General features: G+C 44.2%; 2 protein-coding genes across 4 annotated transcripts in view; both read right to left on the bottom strand.

Moving 5' to 3' along the window:
* Positions 1 to 11,909, bottom strand: part of LOC114492707 (leucine-rich repeat transmembrane protein FLRT2) — a 92,372-nt gene extending 80,463 nt beyond the window's left edge. The window contains exon 1 of one of the 2 annotated variants that reach the window (XM_036012860.1): positions 11,847 to 11,909. The gene's annotated coding sequence lies outside the window, so the exon portion shown is untranslated. Of the gene's footprint in view, positions 1 to 8,436; positions 8,500 to 11,846 lie in introns of those variants that run through there. The other variant, XM_028507181.2, reaches the window with a different exon arrangement.
* Positions 1 to 11,934, bottom strand: part of LOC114492138 (leucine-rich repeat transmembrane protein FLRT2-like) — a 128,294-nt gene extending 116,360 nt beyond the window's left edge. Inside the window, exon 1 of one of the 2 annotated variants that reach the window (XM_036012870.1) lies at positions 11,847 to 11,934. The gene's annotated coding sequence lies outside the window, so the exon portion shown is untranslated. Of the gene's footprint in view, positions 1 to 8,436; positions 8,521 to 11,846 lie in introns of those variants that run through there. The other variant, XM_028506327.2, reaches the window with a different exon arrangement.
* Between the last annotated feature and the right edge of the window lie 9,827 nt (positions 11,935 to 21,761).

The following is a 21,761-nucleotide window of genomic DNA, read 5'->3' as shown; positions in this document are numbered from 1 at the left end:
TTCCCCAAACAAGCAAGGCATCATCATTCTCTAAGAACAAAATAAGAATTATAAAAATATGGTAAAAATTTACATGTTAATCTTCTGCAATAAAATCCGTAACTCTGCCAAGAGTCATGTGTGCAATGATTCGTGTGAAGAAAGTCTTCAACATTCGTTCTGATAAAAAAAAAAATCTCTAACAGTGGCAGAGACATAATAACCAAAGTTCACTGTGCCTAGTGTCACAGTCTGTACCAGAACTTGTTGCAAGTGGCAAGTATTGGTTCCACGGAAGGGTGCATGGAGCTGAGTGGGGGTGCATGGAGAAGCACCCCTTAACTGCCAAAGGCTATGTTTTCAATGGTCAAAAAGTTACAATTAGTCAGGACCCAACTGACACCACTTCCTGATGCCCCAAACTGAAAAAGTGCTCCTCACTCCCCTCCACCCCTGCACTGTCCCCAGTCACGGCACCAGCATATACTACGCATCACCAACTATGAGCTCATTCTGCCACTGCATGGAGTTTTTGTCTCCTTCGCTGTCCTTTCATGCTCTGTTACATGCATAAAAAATCAGGTATTATTTTGCAGAAGAGGCTGTATTCTGTTAGTAAACAGGTTCAAGGAGTCAAAAGCTTTCTTTGGGATTCCAGAGGAATGGCCAAAATATTTGTAGAGGGAGAGAGCAACATAATGGAATCATTATCACTTCGGAGATAGAATGATCTGCAGTCAGCATTTATTAAGCTTCTACTGTGTGCCAAACAATTAGACACTTCACATAATTATCTCGGTCCTCAGAAGTAGAAAGTACTTCCTCCTATTTCATACTTGAGGAGACAAAGTCTAAACGACATGTAAAATTGTACCCGAGTTTACAAAACTAACAACAGCCAACATTAAAACTCAAGACTATTCCTTTCCAAACGTAAAGCTCTTTCCATTAATGCCAGGTATTCCTGGCACACTTACTGGGACTGGCTGTGCTGTTTTCAATCCTGTATAAAACTGTAATGAAACTAGGTTTTGTGTCTCCCTTAGACCTCAGCTACAGGTGGCTCTACTATATTACCTGTTTATCATTCCAGTCTTACTTCATGCCTGATAGTGCTAAAAATCATCTTCTGCATGAATGAAAAAGCTTTCTTCATCATCTGGTGTATACCTTCTGCATTTACAAAAATACTATCTTCTTTGTGAGTACCAAGACATTCACATAAAAATGTATTCCCTCTTATACAGAGTTTCCCTAGAACCTACTTGAAAAAGAACATCTTTACTTAAAAACAATTGGAGTTATCTCATTATATTATATTAAAGACATATGGGTTCAATGAGCACCCTTAGCTGAAAGGTATACCAGTACTCCCTCCCTAACACTTAGATGGGTTTGTGCATTTGAAAAATGTGGATGTGCACAAACTAGCTTCCTGCACATGTAGTACCTACAGATTCATCTTATTTTGTTAGCATAACTCTTCAGAGCAGTAGTAAACATTTTTCTTCTTCAAATATTATGATTATATCATTCAGCACTGCCAGAACAAAAGGTATTCAGATTCTATGAGAGTTATTTGTCATGTTAAAACATAGTGCTATGGCCAGGTAGTTTACAATGCACTGCTATAATACTAATCAACTTAAAAAAAAGCATCAGACCTTTGGTAAATACAAATTAGAAAGTGAAAAGAACATTGTCAAACACATACTATCATACATTCAAATCACTGATGGAAATTTTCCTTCTGACCAAGAATTGTGACCTAATCACACATTTTATAAATACACACTTCACTTGAGAGCATTTTCTGCAGGCTTCAATTAAGCAACCTTAAATCTATCAAAATGTAACCTTTACAAAGGCGTACGCGTACACAAATTAGGAAAATAAAATCAACACGTTCGCTCAGGTCTGACAATTATAAAAACAACTGAACAAAATACGGGGAAGTGAATTGTGAAGAATGTCCCACGAGGGTTTTGTGACACTAAGTCAAAGTCAGGCCAAGCTTTGGAAATTACGTTGGTGTCAAAAAAACAAAACAAAACAGGTCTTTCCATTTACTGGTAATGGGCTCAGGAGGTTTGCCAAACTACTGAAGAGACAGTCTTTTGCACTAACATGCCTTATTTTACAAAACAAGTCATTAAAGTTATCATATATTTTATTAATGACTATGTTTTTGCAAAAGGTAACTTGAATGGCCAAAGTACAAACCCAGCCAAAAGGGGAAATAACTTGACTTCAGTGAATGTTGATGGTTCCTTTCCAAAAGATCCTCAGTGGAATCTCTCTGTGATAAATTCAGGTTCCAAGCTGTCGGGGAAGGAAAGTTTGGCCCTGGTGCCCAACTCACCCCATGTACCCTTGATCCTTGAAAAAGAATACAGGAAACTCACAAAAGAGAGACAACGCACCATCGAGTGAGTGATGAAGAGAGCCACCAGACATGTTCCTGGTTGGGAAATGCCCCACAGCACCCCCCCCCCAAAGCTCCTGGAGAGCAGGGCACTCCAGGAGAGCAAGCTCTCTCTTGTCACCTTTTTATGTACCTGAAACCTGGAACTATCCTAGCACATGACAGTCACAGAGTGATAAATGGTATCAATCTGAATAATGCCTCTTTATGGGAATATAAAACTGTGCTGTTATCAAGGTATTTTCACACACATTAATCTTATCTGACCCTGGAACAACCCTGTTGAACTCCGCAGAGAGGAAATTAAGTCTCCAAGAGATTGAGTCATTTGGCCAAGGTCATAAATGCAGAAAGGAGTGTGCTGACATGAGAATGCAGGGGGTTTTTTATTTTTATTTTTAGAAATACATCCTTGCTTCCCCCCACGAAACAACTTCCCCATTGTTCATTCCCCACGACAAGTCAGGTCCCAAATCACAACGCCTGTATCATAAAATTATCCTTAACCCAGAATAGGCAAACTTGTATCTTATATAATGTTGGAGAGAGAGTGAAATTCTATTTTTTAAAGCTAAATATTGATATGGTTGTCATATAGTTTGCTCTTTTAATGAAAAAAATACAACTCTGACCCTTTTGGGTGGCTTTACAAGAAGGACTTCTAAATTGTATCTGGAGAATGCACATCTATGCGGTACACCGCAATGCCCATCGTTTCGTATAATGTCAAATGGTTTCAAGGAGAACTCTGTGTAGCCTCAGGTAGGGTTCCGCCTCCTTCTGGCTCCAGTTACCCAGTGAGAGTCTAGGGGAGTAGGGCTTTCTCATACCCATTCACAGAGGCAGTTGAGATGAATACATGAAATCCTGGCTGTGAGAACTGGAAAATGCAAGTGACGAGCTACGTAAATACCAGGCATGCGTGTGTTTTAAAATCAATTTTATCTCTCAGGGCCTAGACAAAATGTCCTGGAACCTCTTATGGTAAAGGCTTAGCCAATCCCCCTAACGCTCGCCTCCTCTTTATCTAGTATCTGTGAGGAATATTATTATTTCCTGCATTAGTTCCTTCTTCAGAATAAAGTCCCAAGTCTGAAGTCGAGTGGGACAGGAAACTCGCACAGAGGCTATTTTGACACTGGACTTCACAAAAGTGATGCCCATAGGCAGCTGGGGCTAAGAGTGACACCAACACGTGGACCTATTTCGGGACTGATATGAGTCTAATGCTTTCCATTCAGCCACATGACCTCTGTTGACCTCCATGGACAATAAATTTGTGAACCAATTTGAAGAGCCACTGCTGAACCAGGTTTCAGTGTTCTGAGACCTAATAGCATCTATGAACTTTGGTACCTGGTATTTTTCAGTGGGTTTAAATCCAAAAGCCCCAAGGTTCTTAAAAGGTTCCGATAGAAGATTCTTTTATCAGTATCTTGAAAGCTGTAATAAAAACAACTGAAATATAACACATGATCTGTGACCTGAGGGGAAAGGGGACCTTTTGCCAAGTTTCTTGCATATTCTCTTAAAAGCATCCAGGGAAGAAAGTGAGAAAAACAGCTAAGTTCTAATGAGCACCTAATGGGTAGGAACCCCAGGTATTTATTTTGTGAGTGCTTCAAAAAATGGCTCAGATCTTTAACTACTAAACTGCCAGAAGAAATGTGTGTGCCCTTATGATCAGAAGAATAACTGACCAGTGTTTGAGAATCACGAATGTGGCCTTTTGAACTTCCCAAACTTAGGCAAGGATATTTTCTTTGACCTTCCCTTACTCCAGATCCGTAAAAACGACACTGCTTTGTTCAGGCGACTCAGGACACCCGGGACCGCCTGCTTCTGCAGAAACACATCCCACCTTAAATTAAGTTAGAGGTGGTATTTGAAAAATAAATAAATAACAGAGTTCCAATTCACTGCAAATGGTACAGGAGGCCAGTAAGTGGGAAGCCTGCAAGAGAAGGACTTCTTTTAGAAAGATGTTTTACAGGACTTTTTCTGCATCATTAACTCTTCTGGAATCCTGAATATAACATGATGAATTTCCCTAAAGAAGTAGCTACTGTTTAATTTTGAATCACTTCAAAGAACCATAGTCGAAGAAATCAAAGAAAACCAAAAAAGACCAGTGGATGCAAAACTCGCCAAGGGAAAAAAAAAAAACCATGAAGGTTCTAACAGATTTTGACCATGTACTGAAAATACTACTGATTATTTTGCTAATACAGTGTTTTACTGTTCCATGCAACTGACTGAAATAAGTCTCTGTATTCATCGGAACACAGGATATTTTTATTACAATATTTGTGTCATAGTTCTTTAAAAGGAACATATTTTAAAACCTTGAAAAGAATCTCTGTCTTAAAATGGCTCTTGATGTATATGTATGTGAGTGTGTGTGTTATACTATAAACAGATACTTAACTGGAGGTCACACTGCTGAAAATACTAAAAAAAAAAAAAATACTGATAGTCTTACTCCAATCCCCAACATGTGGTTTTTAGAAGAGAAACATAATTTTTGAAAAAAAAAGCAAAGCAATTTCAAGGGTGGAGAAAAATAAGAAAGTTGGCTGGGGTATTATAATAGTTGTTTAACTTTAATAATAATAATAATAATTGGGCTTTAAAATGTCTTCTGCACAAAACCTGTCCAAGGGAAAAGAAAGAAAACCTCCTAAAAATTCCATATTCCCAAATACCACTACATCGAAAACCATCTGGAAAATGTCTGACAATGGCATCCGCCCACCTAAGAAATTCAGCAAACTTTGTCTTCAATTACCATTTAGAATAATCGACTGAAATAGAAATTTTGATTTGAAAACCCTGAGAAGACAAAGCTGGGTTAGGAATCAGATTTTAAAAGTCTCCTTAACGGACCATCAGTTTATAGACAGCCTTCTCACACCCCACCTCACCCTTGCTCTGGACCCTAAGTTCACAGCTCAATTGAAAAGCATACACACGCTGCTACCATGCAGTCTAGTTGCCACATACTCGTACATGTTCTGGGCTTGAATCAAGTTTCCCTTGTTATGTAAGCACTTAGGGGCAATAAAATTTCACTGACATCTAGCAGCTTTGTGAGTCTCAAAACATTAGCCTACCTGACTGTACAACCCTTTTATTGACAGCGGAGAGCACTGGTGTTTTATTTATGCTGATCATGTTGTCGATGCCGTATGCAGGAACCGTTTACAAGCCTGTTAGCCTGTATGTAAGATTTTTATTACTGTTGTTAAGTATCAGTACCCACACTGAACTCTGTATTCGAAAAACCAAGTTTGAAAATCCAATTATCCAGAAAGAGAACTACAGAGCTGTCTCTTTTCTTCCCCTCGCATAATCTGTAGACTCTGATGAGAAGAAAGAGAAACAATGAGTATTCACTTCTCGCAGACAGAGGTCACTAATGGACTGAAGTTGAATCACTGTGGCAGCAACCACAAAGTTATTAAAGTAATCTAGTGAAAAATGAACTTGAATGGAAATTAGAGAAAAGATACCCAAAGATGATTATCCAGGAAGGTCTGACCTGAATAGAAATAAAATGGCATCACCTTGACCTTTTCGGAATCTTCTACACAGAAAGCAAAACCACTGGCACCCTTGCTGTTTTTTTAACTTCAGACCCTGCTGACCTTAGAAGCAGAAATCCTTCCTTGTAGAATACAAAGCTGAAGACTCAAACGAGACCACACGTTCATGCTGAGTCTCTACAGTTTAAGGCTTCTGGGCTTGCATGTACTTGAGCCTTTTTTGAAACCACAGCTTCAAACTAGAAAGATATAGGGTTGCCTTAGGGAGATATGTCTAAATCCTAAATCAAACTCTCCAGCAGGCCGGAATATAAATGTAAGAGGCAACAGAGGAGCTTCAAATTAGATCCAGCAGGTCAAAGTCAAACTCGGATAAGATCACATCATCTGAAACCTAGCACACAGGAAAAACCAGGCCTGTCTTGGGGACTGGCGCTCCAAGGCGCCCAGCGTGGTGTCATTTGGGAATCCACTTTCTTCTGTCAAAAGCAGCCCCTGCAGTTTCTAAAACGGCAGTGAAAGTACTGAAGTGTTAAGAGGCGTATTAAAAAAGGGAAAAAAATACAGCATTCTTTCCATGCTAGGTTTGTTATAGGTTCGGCTACAGTACAGCTAGCCCAATGCCTTTTACAATGTCTTATCCCCACTGGTGGAGACTCGTGTTAGAAATTTCATCTCCAACCTTCTCCAGTCACAGATATTTGCAACTCAACATGACAGGATGGTGTTGCCCTGTCCACCTGGAGTATTAGAAATCCTCAGATGGTTTAACCCTATCCTGTTTGGGGCTTTTGAGGAAGGGAAGCAGAAAAGTATCCTGGGGAGCAGTAAGGTTGTGGGGAAATAAACAACTTTTCACGCAGTGTGTATTACCCAAGGATTTATTCTCTTCCTAACATGGTGGCCTGTCAGTCTCACGGATCTGACGCATGTTGCTTAGCGATTAATTAAAAAAAAAAAGTCCAGTTCCAACACTTCAGATACAGACCGAAAATTTTACATTTATACTGCAACCACCAAATACATCCCTGGACAAATGCCAAGCTGCATTTTATTTACCTCAAAACGTTTGGGGGATCCTTTCACGAAAGATTTAATAAGGTCATTCTGTGTAAGTCCACAGACAATATGTTCTCGATGTGGAAGCTAGTCTTCCTATTAGCTTTGGGCTGGGAGAAGTTAGACATAATAAATTTAGCAATAAGCCCCAGGGAGAGTGGGCATGCCCCAAAGCTCCCTAAAGCCCTGTGTGATGAAAGAACCTCCCAGCTGAGTGGGGAGCAATAGATCCCATTTAGAAGAGGCTTTGCATAGCAAATGCAGCATGTGAAGAAATCTAATCAGCACCTTGCACTCCTGGGCCAGCATTTACACGGATTTGTGCCTTGCACTTGATTAGCTTACTGTAAGCTTTACAAGAGTCCCTCCACTAAAATTAATCAAAAGCTCTTAGAGACTGATTCCCACTTACAAGAGAAGGCACGATGCGTTTCCAGGTGAATTAATAATGATCCCAATAAAAACGATAGCAGCAGCAAAGGTGGAGCCGCTTGGAAACTCCAAACTCGACTGCGGGAGAGGGGGCATTGGAGAACTGGGGCTGGAATCTTCTCTCTCTTTGAGTGAAAGGCGGAAGCTATTTTCTTAGCCCAAGTAAGGCTGCCGTTCTGGAAACGTTGACTGTTTTCTCTCCACTGCCCCCTCCTCAGTATACAAGCCGGACCACTCACCGCCCCCCACCCCCGCACTACTGTGCATCAGGCCGCTTAGCAAAAACCAACCTCTCCGCACCACGGTTAACAACCGCCCCCCCAACACACACACACACACACACGCACACACACACACACGCACTGCAAATTCACGTCACCAATGGTTAGTGCGTTTCATCTCACCCTTCAATCAAAATGTGACTTCCAAAGTTCCTATTTTATGACGCCAGACGGTGAATGGAAGGAGGGAGGACCCCGGGGATAGCAAAAGGGGAAAGGAAAAATTTTCTCCTTTCCTTGAAATCTTCACACACACCTCCCCGCCCCCGCCCCCACTTGCTTTCCTGCACCAGCTAAATTCCGTGGGTGACGGCGAATGGGTTCACACCGTTCTTTAAATATGCTAAATAGGAGAGGATCTGGATGGAAGTGGGTGAAATGTACCCATCATTTCTCTGGCTTCAAGAATACTAAGAGCCCCTCAACCCACATTCTAAATTCCCCGAGAGCTGCAAGATCAAACACCAGCTGGGGCCGAGGGTTCTCATCCATTCCCAGGAGAGACTCGCCTCGCTGCACAGCTGCCCACCGGGTGCCGAGAGGCACCGCCAGCCCCTCTAACGTTACTGCCGACCTCCCGGCGCTAGGTGCCCATCCCCGAGAACTTCGCCTCCCTCTCACGTGCAGCCAGATCTGGACAGGTCAGAAAGGGGCCGGGAGGGAGCAGGAGCCCAGCAGAGAGGCACGGAGAGAGAGGGTGGAAGGTGCCTGTTACCTGCAAAGGTTCTCGAGGTATCCTTCTAGCCCTGGTGTTAATCCCGCTCAGCGCTGCGTCCTCCCTCAGCTCCAAACTTTTGCTCGGTCCTCCCGGTGGTGGCAGCGGCGACGGTGGCGGCTGCCGGAGCCCAGCCCTGTCGCCTGCAGCGTCGGGGCGCGGGGATGCGGAGGCTGGAGCCTCAGAGCGGCGCGAGCCTGCCCGCAGCCGGCTGGCGCCCGGGCGCCCCACTCGCCTCGCTCGCTCTTGCCTTTCTCCCTTACGGAGCCGCGGCATCGTCTTCCCCAGTCCTCCGCCACCTCCGCCTCCAGGGCTCGGGCATGCCACTTTCTCCTGGCTCCGGCCGCCGCGGCCCCCGCCCCTTCTGCTCCGCTGCCTCCTCCTCCCTCTCCGCCTCGGCGGAGCCAACCAGTCCCAAAAGAAAGAGGACCGGCGTGGAAGGCGATGGAAAGCGCCCCGTAGTGCCTGGGCTCCTCGGAGACGGAGGACCCGGAGGGTAGGTGTGGAGAACCGGGCGAGTGCGCCTCCGATGCCTCGGTGCTGACCGCGCGGAGCCCGGCGTGGGGCGCTGCGCGGGGCTCGCTCTCTGTGCTGCGTCGGTCCCGCGTGGGTCTGGAGGCTGCTCCGACCTCACTGCTGCCTGGATCCGACGCAGCCGGACTATGTAGGCGCCGCGGCCCCCACCCCCACCCCTCCTGACGCCCCCGGGAGATGTTTACAGTAATGAATTCGCGGGATCGCCTCCGCTGCTCCTGCGCTCCTCCTCTCTCTCGTCCCTCGCGCTCTGGCGCGCTCCCCAACTCGAGCCCTCTTTCTCTCCCTCCCTCTTTTGCTCCCGCCCTCTCCGAGTCCCTCCCACATTTCTGGTTTAAAGAATGCTTGGGAGGCGCGGCTGCAACCCAAAGCTTTCCAAGAGGCGAAGTCTCTTAACCCTGTCCTCCCTGAAGTGAGTTGCAGAACACCGGGGCCAACGCCGGGGATGCCACTCTGACCCTGCACACCTCCTCCTCTCTCTCCACCCTGCGCCACCCCACCTGTCTCCCCAGCTCTCGGGAGAAGGCCACCGCCCGAAAGCTGAAAGTCAATTTCCTCTCTGTGCACTTGATGTTGTACTTCCAAGCCAGGGGATCTATTACTTAGACATTGAGAAATGACGGAAACACGAGATTAGAGGGTAAAAATATTACAAGTCTCTCAACAACCAAGATGGCGTTTATGTCAAATGCAGGCAGTCTTGGTGATCTGTCCCCACCCCGCACCCCACCCCACGGCTAGCTCCCTCATCCAGGACCTTCTTAAATAGTTTTAATTGGGAAGATAACAACACATTCAATGTGGTTACTTGAACCACCCCGTTTTGTCCCTTCACCGTGGCCGCTGTAAAGACCGTGGTTCACTTTCCCCAGAGATCCAACTTCAAAGACTTAGGAAACACGCCTGACAGCTACAGAAACCTGGTTTGGGAACAGGCGACGTTTCCCTCGCAATCTCTTCGGAAAGGTGAAACAGTAATGGAAAGCAACCAGGTGCACGTCTCATTCTTGGAGGGTGGGGGGAGGGGGTTCTGGTTTTCTCTTCTCGTTTCATTCCCGCTGCTCCTGCCTCCGGTTAAGTTACTGTCGTGTTCTAACAAGTCTGTAGAGGGGCGGAATCTGAACAGACGAAGGAGAGCGAGCCCGCGCCAACCGCTGAGCTGCGCTCAGACGCGCCGTCGGTGGTGCCTGGCCAAAAGCACACCCAAGAGCTTGAAATTGGCTCAGGACCAACTCCCTAGGGAGCCGATGGGCTAGCGCGCCAGAGGAGTTAGGCAGGGGCAGTGGCCACGACCCGCTCAGGATGATTCCCCCGTCCTCAGTTCACAGCCTGAGCCACTTGGCATCACTTTCCCAATTGTTTTTATTTTCTTCGCATCTCTGTAGGGTCTACCGCCTTCACGTATTTGAGCGCCTAAATTGTGTTAAGACGGCCTGGAAAAACGCCCGATTTGCCTCCCAAAGCACAAGCCACATACGGATCCACCCAGACGCACGCCAGAGACGCAAGCCGGCACCAATGCACACACGACCGGGGTTCGTGCCCGGGAGTTGCTGTTCCTGTTACATTGTGCAAAGGTGGCTAGAGAAATGCTTTGACTGTCTCATACATAGCCGCTCTTCTGCCCAAACTCAATGTATGACTAATGCCCGGAGGAGAAGGGGGGATGGCTGGGGGGAATTAATTGGACTACAGCAAACAGTGAGTGCCATCTTGCTAGGGGGTAACGGGAGTGAAGCGCCAGCTACCACACCAGCAGTGGCCTCCGCCTGCAACCGCATCTGCTGCCAACCGGAACCCCACGCGCTTCAGAAGTTCACCGGCATCAAGTGTGGATCTAGCCCGCCTCAGTCACCCTCTTCCCCGACACTTCCTTTCCCTGGTTAGTGCCCTGACTTCAACTGGCAACCTTGATCTGGCGCGGGATTACAAAAGAAAAGTGACTGCCCCGAGGGCGGGGGTGGGGGGCACCAGCGCTATCGGATCTGCACAGGGGAGGGATGGTCAGTCCAGCCGACTGCAAGCTTTCCAGGGGACTCGATACCAGCTGGCACCGTCTGCTCCCGCCCCCCTCAACCTCGTCTCCCCCCTGCACTCCGCGTCTGGACGCGTAACCGCCGGCTCACCGCATCCCACACTCGCCGCACAGAGAAAGCAATCGGGTTCAAGCTGGTATGCCCCCCTCGCCTTCGCACACCCGGTTTATGCGCGAGAAGGGTGCGCTGGTTCTAGCTTAGTACGCAGCCTCTGAGGACCAGCAGAGCTGGAGAAAGACTTGGTTTGGGGGGAGGGGGGAGTACCCCCCTCCCCAACTCGAAGGAAAAGGAACTAGCATTCCCCCACCTCGCATCTCTTAGCCAACTAACAAATCCCGGATTTCGGGCAGGGGGCGTGCTGGTGGCTTTAGACGCCAGCTCTTAATAATAAGGCTGGTGACATTAGCAGCAGATGGGGTGAGCGCGAGGGTGGGCGAGTCGGGAAAATGTTACTCCTAGAAGTTAACAGATTCATTCTGGGTAAATGCGAGGGTGATTCCGGCAACTTTAGTTGCTGTAAAAACCCCAGTTTGGGACGATGCTCCATCCAGCAGGCTAAAGATTTTGCGTTTTGACTCAGAGCGTAGTTAACATAACTCCTTACAGGAGATGGATTCGGCCTGAAAAACAGACCTCCCTAAATTCGGGAGTGAATTAAGCAACCTGTTTTCCCTCTGGATGAAAGATAAAGACTGAAACACTCCACCCACTCTCCCGATGACCAGCCCCCGCTGGTTAAAAAAAAAATCTCCCCCGGCCCCCCTAGAGACCGCGTGGTGCCCGCGTAATGGCAGCTCTGGCGGCTACTGGAAACTCTACTTGGCACCTCAGTCCCTTTACCTGGTGTCTGCGTCTCCCTGCTGTGGGCTCATCCGAATCCGACGGGGTCGGGGAGATGGAAAGGGAAGAAGCTGGCGCGGCAGTAGCGGGGCTCCCGGGGCATGGTATTGTTTTAGGGGTCGCCGCCAAGGTCCCTCCTGCCCATCGTTGAGAACTGCCGAGCTGGTCCGGGGCTGGGTGGACACGGGGGGCGGGAGCGGAGCTGCCGCCTTGCCGCTGCTTGAAACGCGGGACCGAGGGCCAGAGACGCACCCGCGCGGTAGCAGCTCTACGCGTTGGCGTGGAGACTTCGGCCACGGCTGATATCTCCGAGCGATCGTTCCTCTGTGGTGGCAATGGAAGATGCCAAACTCGCAAGTGAGGGCGACAGGTTTCGAACGTACAACTGACTACGAAGTACCCAGCCTGAGACACTAGGCTGCTTTCCCCCTCCCCTTCCCCTCCTTCCTAGAGGGAGGGGACTAACTTAACCCTCTGTGCGCCCTACACTCCGCGGAGAAGCTGGAATCGACTAGGAAACCGCAGGCAGCGGTTCCCGGGGCGAGAGCTTTGCTCACGTGCGTTTTCCAGTGGGTGTGTTGCTGTCTGGGGCCACTCGGATGGCAAGGCGCCAGTGGCAATCTTCCAGCACCAGACTCTGGCATTGGAAGGAGCCCTAGCGTTTCATCCGGACCAGACTCAGCCCTCGGAACATTTTTTTTTTTTTTTTTTTTTTTGCCTCCAGTTACCAGATTTATCGAAGTTGCCAGGGAAGTTGGGTTCTATTTCTTTATGTCAACCCCCCACCCACCCACGCCGTCCTCGTATTATTTCCTTTCCTAGCGGCGCTTTGAAGATGTGGAACTCTCCGATCTGTCTGATTCTAGCTCTGAGCTGTTTTGCGTGTGCTACAGAATTGTGGAAGGAACCCACCTACCCACGCCAAACTGAAATGAAACAGCAAAGAAGGCTGCCTCCTACCCAGGGCCCGCCGAAGCTAAACGACCTCAGGTTCAAATAAGACTTAGACACCGGGAAGTGGGGGAGGAGTCGGATTTGAGGGAGTCTGAGTTGTGACGGGGAAGCTGGAGAGGTTGGTGAGGGCAGAGAAAGCGGCACCGAGCCTTAGAACGGCAAAATATAGGGAACACAAACAGGAATGACGAGGCAGCAAGTAGATCTCAGTTCCAACATTGAAAGCAGCAGGTCAGCTGTAAGAGCTTAGGTTTTGTGCGTCTTTATTCCCTTAGCTCCTTCGGAAGTGATTTGGGAGAGCGGAGCAGAGAGAGAGAGAGAGAGAGAGAACAGGAGCCTCTGCCTTCGACACCTAGATGCTTTGCATTTTGTGAACAGCTTCTGCTAACTGTTCTGGACTCCCAACCAGTGGAGTTGGAGACCAGGCATCTCCGGGGCGCGGAATGGAAGCTTAGACCATAGAAAACGGTGGCCCAGCGCCTCTGCTGTCAGCGTCACACCCAAAAGAGCCAAAACGTCGCCCAGAGCGCAAACTCAGACGTCTTCAACCGATTCCTCCTTTCTCCATCTGCACTCCCGACTAAAGAAAGAAGGAAAGACATACCGAGCCCTTAAAAATAACTCAGAGTCTAACACGTGGATCTTGCGGAAAGTAAATTATTTTTAAAAAGAGAAAAATCTGTTCCTCCACGGGAAGATGCTTTAATTTCTTTGCAATATACCTAAGCCAGTGGAAATCTGTAATAGCCATTTCAAACGCCTCCGAGCCAGGCCAGCCCACAGAGGCAGTGGGAAGGAGCGCTGATTCCAGCCGGCTGGGTGCAGAACTCCGTTGTAAATCCTTCTAGTTTGCCAAGGGGGCAGCAAAGCATAGGGATAACTCCTCGGGCTGCAGAATCAACACAGAAGACCACACTTTAGGTCCAACGCTCAGATGCGTCTGTGTTTAAACATTCCTCTTCGTGTGTGTGTAAGTTACATAAGAATCCACACGAGGCTCTTTCTGTGATACCTTGATCTGAGATAACAGTATAATTATTTCACCCGTAAGAATGCATTTTTGTTTAAAGGCAAAACAGAACTCATACAGGTTTAACTTTCTGATTTACGCTCCTGGAAAATGAGTAAGGCTGGAAAAAGCAGGGGGGGGGGGGGGGATGGTTGCAAATGTACAAAATTTGCCTTTTATTAGCGCTGTTCCTAAATTGTAAGGGAACAATGTCATGTGGATACGGTTCCTATTCAAAATTATTGATGCCATTGTTGCAATTGGGACAAGGAAAATTGTGTATGGAAAATATTACACCCAATTTATGAACAGAATTGAAGTAACAAATTTCTCATGCACACAGTCTGAGTCCGCGTTAGAAATGGGTGGTGGGGGGGGCAGGAAGAAGTGAATAGCCCAGGTGCTCAGGGGCTCCAGAGCATCATGACTTTGCAGACCCACGAAACCGTGACCATTAGGTTACTTTATTTTTATTAAGGAAACTATCACTCCGACATAAAGGTAGGGAAGTATAGGGGAAAAAAACCCAAATCTGGGAGCTTCAAAAACCAGAAAGTCAGCTCATTAATTATTCTTTGGTCTTCAAGGCTCAACAGACTTTTCAGGTCAGTTGGAATTTGACTGCTGTCTCAAATCTTCTCGCGCCGCTCTCTGTGTTTCCTGTTCCCTCCCCATCTGTGTGTGCACACATACACTGGCCCATCTTTCTAATGTCTGGTGAAAGTAAAAATAACACAAGTTTCCTTGATTCACTAACTCATCGTTTAAGCCCAAGGCACTGAAAATGTGATCTTGGAAACATTTCGTTTTGAGTCACTGTTTACTCATTTGTATAATGGACATAAAACTACCTGTTCTACCAGCTTCATAATATTGTCCCATTATGAGTTAGTGTAAATAAAATTGGTTCAGAAATTTGAGTCGCTATTGCTCACAATGTTATCATTGCATCACACAGCCCCAGCCTTCAAAACAGAGGGAAATTATGACATCGATCTAAATATACTCAGTTTCCCCTAACATTATTCTCTTACATTACCTTGGCACGTTTCTAAAAAGAAGAAATCAACACCGCCACATTGCTATTAACTAAACTCCACAGTTTATTCACATTTCATCAGGTTTTTTTTTCCACTAATGTCCTTTTCCTCTTCCGGATCCCATCTAGGGTACCACATCGTCTTCAGTTACCAAATCCCCTGTGCTCTGTGACAGTTCCTCGGTCTTGCTTTTTGTGAGGGGCAATGGTCAGGGATTTTGTCTCTGAGATTGATTTGGCTGATGTCTTCTCATGATTAGACTCTAGTCATGAGTTTTGGGAAAGAATACCATGGAGGTATAACAGTGGAAAATTGTAATGGTGAGAAATTGTAACCCACCCCACCATTCTTTTGCTTGTTTCCGTAAGTGCTGACTCTGACTAATATATAGTTTATAGACGAACAGCATGTTTGGACAATAATCCTAGGTATTAACTTCAAAGGATACAGACTCCAACCTGCAGGCATCCAAGCTCCGGGAGATTTGCTGATCTTTGGCCGTGGAGCCAGGATGATGGGAATCCAGGATGACTAAACCAGGATGATGCACACCGGCCCATCACTTGCCTTATCGGAATGGACTGTGCTAGTCAGCACGTAGAGAACTTTTCAACCTCCTCCCTTGATCTCTCTGCTCTGTTCTTCTCTCCCGCTTTATAAAAACCTTTGCCTCCACTGAGTTGAGATGATAGTCTTTGAGACACGAGTCCTCCATCTTTCAGATGTCCAGCAACTGGAAATAAATCACTTTCCTTTATATCAGCACCTGCCTTTGCAGTATTGGCTTTCTTTGTGGAAGGCAGCTGGACCTGCATTTGGTTACAGAGGTGAACTGTGTTCTCATCACATTATATCAGGTGGTACATGGTATCAGCATGACATCACCGATGATAACATTATCACTCTACAGGGGTGTCCAACCTTTTGGCATCTTTGGTCCACACTGGAAGAAGAAGAGTCGTCTTGGCCCACACATTAAATACACAAACACTAATGAAAACTGATGAGCACAAAAGAAGGTTTGAAGTAAATGTACGATTTTGTGTTGGGCTGCATGCAGCCCACCGGCTGCTGGTTGAAGGCCTCTGCAAGGTATTGTGTGCAAGGCTTCTCCACTGTAAAAATATGTGTCCTTTTTCAAACTTTTTTGTTTGGAGGTAAATCACTAAGTCCTGCTTGAGTTTAGAATTTTAAAATGAACCAAATAATCACCTAATTCAATTTGTAAACCCTCCTCACCCCCATCCCTCCACCCCAGATATTAAACTCATCCAGGAATAATGTCCTGGGAAATTCCTCCTGTACTCTGTATCTTTAGGAAAGTGTTCAGAAATCCCCTCTTGGCTATATACAGGATCCAACACAAATAAAGCCTCTTTTTTTATTACAAAATCCTTTATTACAAAATAATAAGCATGCAATTCTGTAATAGAACAGTATCACACTCAAGCACACCACATGACATTTTAGGTGAAATATTCAAGTTAAAATTATACATTATTACACCCATATTATTACCCTATTAACCACACTCAAGCAGGCATTGTTTCTACTGGGCCGTGTATTTCGAACCCATCTTTAGAATTCCCCAACCCAGTCATTCTCCAGATCCTATTGACTCTTTTCTGAAATGCCCCCTTCCGGTCCAGTCCTCATTACCACATCTGATTGGTCATAATCCCAACTTCCCAGTAAAAAGATGGCTTCCATGATCTCTTAGCCTTTGTTCCCATTCATGTTTTTCTGACAGTATAGTATTCACATTATTCTTTTTTAAAGTGGCCATAACTATGCACGTGTTTATCTCTCTCTGGTCTAGATCTAGGTATTTCAAAGAACTGAGTTGGTCTTTAGTTTATTATTCTCCTGGTAAATTCTCAAAACATGCTTGTTGATTTCATAAATAAGTTCCTCCTTCCTTCTAAGATGAAGAACTTCGTAAGGAAAACCATGGTCAACCCTCTGTAGAGAGGTAGCTTTTCATTTTTCTCATGAGTATAAAACACTCCTACTGTATAACGCCTTTTTTGTGAGTATGGCTTGCTTCGTGTGAATCGATGACATTATTTCAATACCCTTTGGATTCTGAAGCACCACACTGCAATATGTAATTCATCCATTCATCTAGTAGACACTGTAGAAAGCACAAAACACATAGCAAGACTTTGATGAATGAACTCAGTCCCTATTCTGTCAAAACTCTCAGTCTAGTGGAGTCACATGAACAAGTAGTTATATGCTCATTAGGTAAATATAACAACTTAGGAATATGCAAATTACTTTAATGTCCTGAAATAGTTTCTCTCTAGAGGGAAGACGTCATTGAAGTGACAACAGGTTCTTTTGACAATGTACTGGTTTTACAAGGGACTTCACGACATCACTTTTATATCCAGCCTCCTACATACAGCTGCCTGAGGTACCAACTGGAGTCCCCTGTCTCATGGAAAGGTCTTTGGGCCCAAAACTGGAAAGTCAGTGAGGAAATAATTGCTTAAATATCTGTTTCCCCAAGGTTTGGTTTCTTTGCCTTTCCATGCAGATTACAAGATGGTTAGGAGGGAACAAAAGCAGAAGGTGTGTAATGACAGGAACACACGCGTGTAGAACCACAGAGATTTTCTCTCACAGAAGCCTGTCGTTTGTTAAGCAATTGCTCTGTTCTAAAGGGAAGCTGGCAAAAACTTGAAGCAAACATTCTCTAACAGCACTGAGGAAGAAGAAACAGAGGGAAATGCCTTTCCTCAAAGGGTATAGGGTGATCTAAAAACACAAATTGTTTTAAGAAGAGATGCACAATCTACCCAAGGACTTCTTCAAACCTGGAAGTGACCATTGTAGAAAATGTTACTGAACCTTCTGTATCTCACTCTAGGTCTGATGGAGAGGGAGGTGCTGTTTTCATCTGAAAGAACACATTTAAATCACTGAGCATATAAGATTCTGAATTAGAATATACGTACTTAGATTTATACACATAAATAGATACATATTCATATTTGAAACTTCCTATTATACTATATCCATATTTATATGTACACACACCTATGTACACTTGCCATTATTTATCAATATATCAGAAAAACACAGTTGCATTCTTCAGAAGTCCAGATAGACTTTTCAAGAGTGACTCATTATGGGCACAAATATTGTATCCATTAAACTTTGTGCATTTGTAAGTGCCCTGAACTTGGGCTTGGAAGATGGTACATCACACCGCTACTATTTTATCAGGGAAAACACAGAGTTCAAAAGGAGAAGTCATTATTTATATAATTGTGTTTTACGTCATTTAATGTGACAAGTACTCCTCTCTGTATAACCTTAAACTGTGGGTTTCATTTATGTTGCTATTTTTTGCTTTTCTGGTAAACCTTGTTTTACATGATGCCTCAGAGATTCAATCATACAAAGCTGCTTAATTTCTGTGAAGCCATTCGGAACAATACTTTAGGCGTCACTCTTCACTACCGTGTTTTGAACTACCAAAAATATAAATTTCCTCAGCACAGAGAATTCTTAGTGTATCTTCGCACTATATCATTTCAAAATTCATACCAATTGCAGTTTGTATGAAGGCCAGCATTCTTCCACAGTTTCTCCACTTAGCTAATAGAAGTAACTAAAGTTTTGCAAGTGAAGTTTTTATTTTTTTAAATCTTATTGTTGGATTATTTTTGCACCTGAGTTTTCTGGATTTAGTCATCTCATTTGCTTACTCAGTTGGAACAACTTGGAATTTAGGTTTTCCATTTTCTCCACTTGAAACATTTCTTAAAAATACAGTTAACACTAAAATTTGATTTGAAAAAATTTAAAGAGCTAGCTCCTCACACATAATGTCTCTGTCTTCTGTCTTACCTTTAAAAGTTTCTATTGGTACAATACTTTGTAAACATGCAAGAAAGTCACATACTATAAATGTAAGCAAGCTTATTATCATTTGATTTTTACTCTTTGTCATAATACAAGGGCAGGAGTTCAATTCTCCTTCTTAAAAATGGAATAGTCATTGTGGCTCACCAGTCTGCTGCAAGTTGACAAAGTCTTCAGAGTTCTCTTCTTTGAAGAAGTCATTAAGAACTTGATTTTGAAAGGCCTCCCCATCTTTCATGGTATTTTGGAGAGGTGTCTAGTGAATCCCAAGTATACTATCAGACCACAGGAAGGTCTGAATTGTTCTGTTCTTGCATTGTGTATTTACTTTTATTTGTAGGGATTCTGTATGTTCATGTTTATGTAGTAGGGTTTCCTCTTCTTCGCACTTTAGTTCTTTATAAAAAGCATATAGTGTTAGACTATTAAGTGAAGTAGATATGAGAATATGGATTTTAAAGTTGTTAGAAAGTTAAGCAATTAGCATTAAAAATACCTCTACCTTAATTTTCATCTCTCTGATGGCTAGTGATGCCAAGCATCCTTTCAAATGTCTCTGAGCTTTCCTTGTCCTCCTTGGACAAGTGTCTGTTCATGTCTTCACATCAGTCACAACAGGCATTATAAACAAATCAACAAACAACAAGTGCTGGTGAGGTTGTACAGAAAAGGGAACCCTAGTGCACTGTTGGTGGGGATGCAGACTTGTGCAGCCACTGTGGAAAACATTAAGGAATTTCCTCAAAAAGGTAAAATGGATCTGCCTTTTGACCCAGCAATTCCACTGCTGAGATTATACCCTAAGAATCCTGAAACACCAATCCAAAAGAACCTATGTACTCCAATGTTCATAGCAGCACAATTTTCCATGGCCAAGTTCTGGAAACAGCCTAAGTGTCCATCAATAAATGAGTGGGTCAAAAAATAAAAACAAAACTGTGGTACCTTTACACAATGGAATACTATGCATCAGGAAGAAAGAAGGAACTCCTACCTTTCAGCATGGATGCAACTGGAGAGCATTATGCTAACTGAAATAAGCAATGCAGTGAAAGGCATATACCATAAGATCTCACCTATAATTGGAACCTAATCAACAAAACAAACAAGTAAGCAAAATAGAATCAGACATGGAAATAAAGAACAAACTGACAGTGACCAGAGGAGAAGGGAGACTGGAATATCGAGGGAAGGAAGAGGGAAGTCAAGTGGAGGACCATGTGTAAAGGACCCATGGACAAAGACAACAGAGGTGGGAGGAAGTTTGAAAGTGGAAAGTGGGGAATCGGTAGGGCAGAGGAGAGTAATGGGGGAAAATTGGGACAATTGTCTCGCAGCAAGATCAAGACCATGTTAACTGTGTTTTTTGATTGGGAAGGTGTTGTCCATCATGAGTATGTCCCTGCAGGCCAAACAATTACTACCTCAATGTTCTTCATTGGTTGAGAGATGCAATGTGACAAAAACAGCAACTGTCATGGGCAACTGGTGATTGGCAGCTTCATCATGACAATGCCCCACTCATGGATCACATGTCATGCAAATTTTTTTGACAAAACATCAAACCGCCCAGGTGGGTTAGCCCTCCTATAGCCTAGATTTAGTGCCTTGTAATTTCTGGCTTTTCCTGAAACTAAAATCACCTTTGAAAAGGAATAGGTTCAGCCCATTGATGAGATTCAGGAAAATATGACAGGGCACCTGATGGCAATCCCAGCAAAGGATTTTGCAGAGTGTTTTGAAGAGTGGAAGAGATGCTGGGAAAGCTGTGTGAGGTCTCAAAGTGCCTACTTTGAAGGAGGCCAAATCATCCTTGCCTTATGTACAATGTTTCTTGTATCTTGTATCTTCTTCAATAAATATCTCTATTTTCCACTGGATCTGGCTGGATACTTTCTGGACAGACCTCTGTATGTCTAAATAATTTTTTTAGTTTTATTTTATTTTGCAGTGATCTTTATTGTGTTTTTCCCATTACCATTTAGTCCCCTCATAAGCCTCTCCCCCAGCAATCACCATACTCTTGTCCATATCCATGAGTCCTTTTTCCTTTTTGCTCAATCCCCCTACTCCCTAACCCTCACCACTAGCTGTCATGTGCTTTCCATCTATGAGTCTGTCCCAATTTTCCTTGATGGTTCAGTTTATTCATTAGATTCCACATGAGTGAAATCATACAGTATTTGTCTGTGACTGGCTTATTTCACTTTCTAAATATTAAGAAGGTTGATGTCAGTATCTATAAAATTTAACTTGGTTAATATTTCTATTAGATCCTCCACGTCACCAGCAAATAGGACTTGAGCTATCTTAAGAGTGATAAAGGTATGGAGAGTATTGGAAATAGTAAACTAATGTGCAAGTCTAAACAATTCCTCCTATCTCCTACTTCTTCAAAACAGCAGGTCCTTTTGCAACCTAATTAAATCCACCCACGTGATCCATAGAATTCAGAAGTAAAATAAACAAGTGAAAAGTGATATGTTCTTTAAATTTCATTCCCTGAAAAAATAGAAAACGCTTTAAAAATGTCTCTAAATCAAAAAGGAAAAACAAATGTTCTGCTTTTGTATGAAGTTCTCTTCACCAAGCTCCTCTGCCCAAAGATTTTTTTATTTTTCCAGCCCACTGTATATTTGTTTACTATGGCTCAAGGAAACATGATGTTTTAGTAGTAAAAATATATCTTTGATACTAGTATTATCAATTATTTTAACATACCCTTTGAATAGTTTACTTCCTTCCAATATTCATCAATCAGGAATCCTTTCTGTCCACTTAGGGTAATATAAATATCATTTCATAAGGATGTGGAATTTTTATTTTTTCTGGCAAAACAAGAAAGCTCAAGACAGATGGGTTAAGAAGAAAGTCAGACACACTATCAGCTGCCAAAAGAGGAAAAAAATAAAGACAACATCTTGTCCATCAAGGAGCTCAGATCAAGAGTCTTTCTTTTCTCCAATGATGAAAGTTCCAGAGCTGCGAGCAACCAGAAAATAAATAAAGAAACCACCAAAGGTGTTTCTCCATGGT

The sequence above is a fragment of the Phyllostomus discolor genome, chromosome 1 (genome assembly GCF_004126475.2).
Source record: "Phyllostomus discolor isolate MPI-MPIP mPhyDis1 chromosome 1, mPhyDis1.pri.v3, whole genome shotgun sequence".
Lineage (NCBI taxonomy): Eukaryota > Metazoa > Chordata > Mammalia > Chiroptera > Phyllostomidae > Phyllostomus > Phyllostomus discolor.
This window is presented reverse-complemented; position numbering and strand designations above follow the sequence as displayed.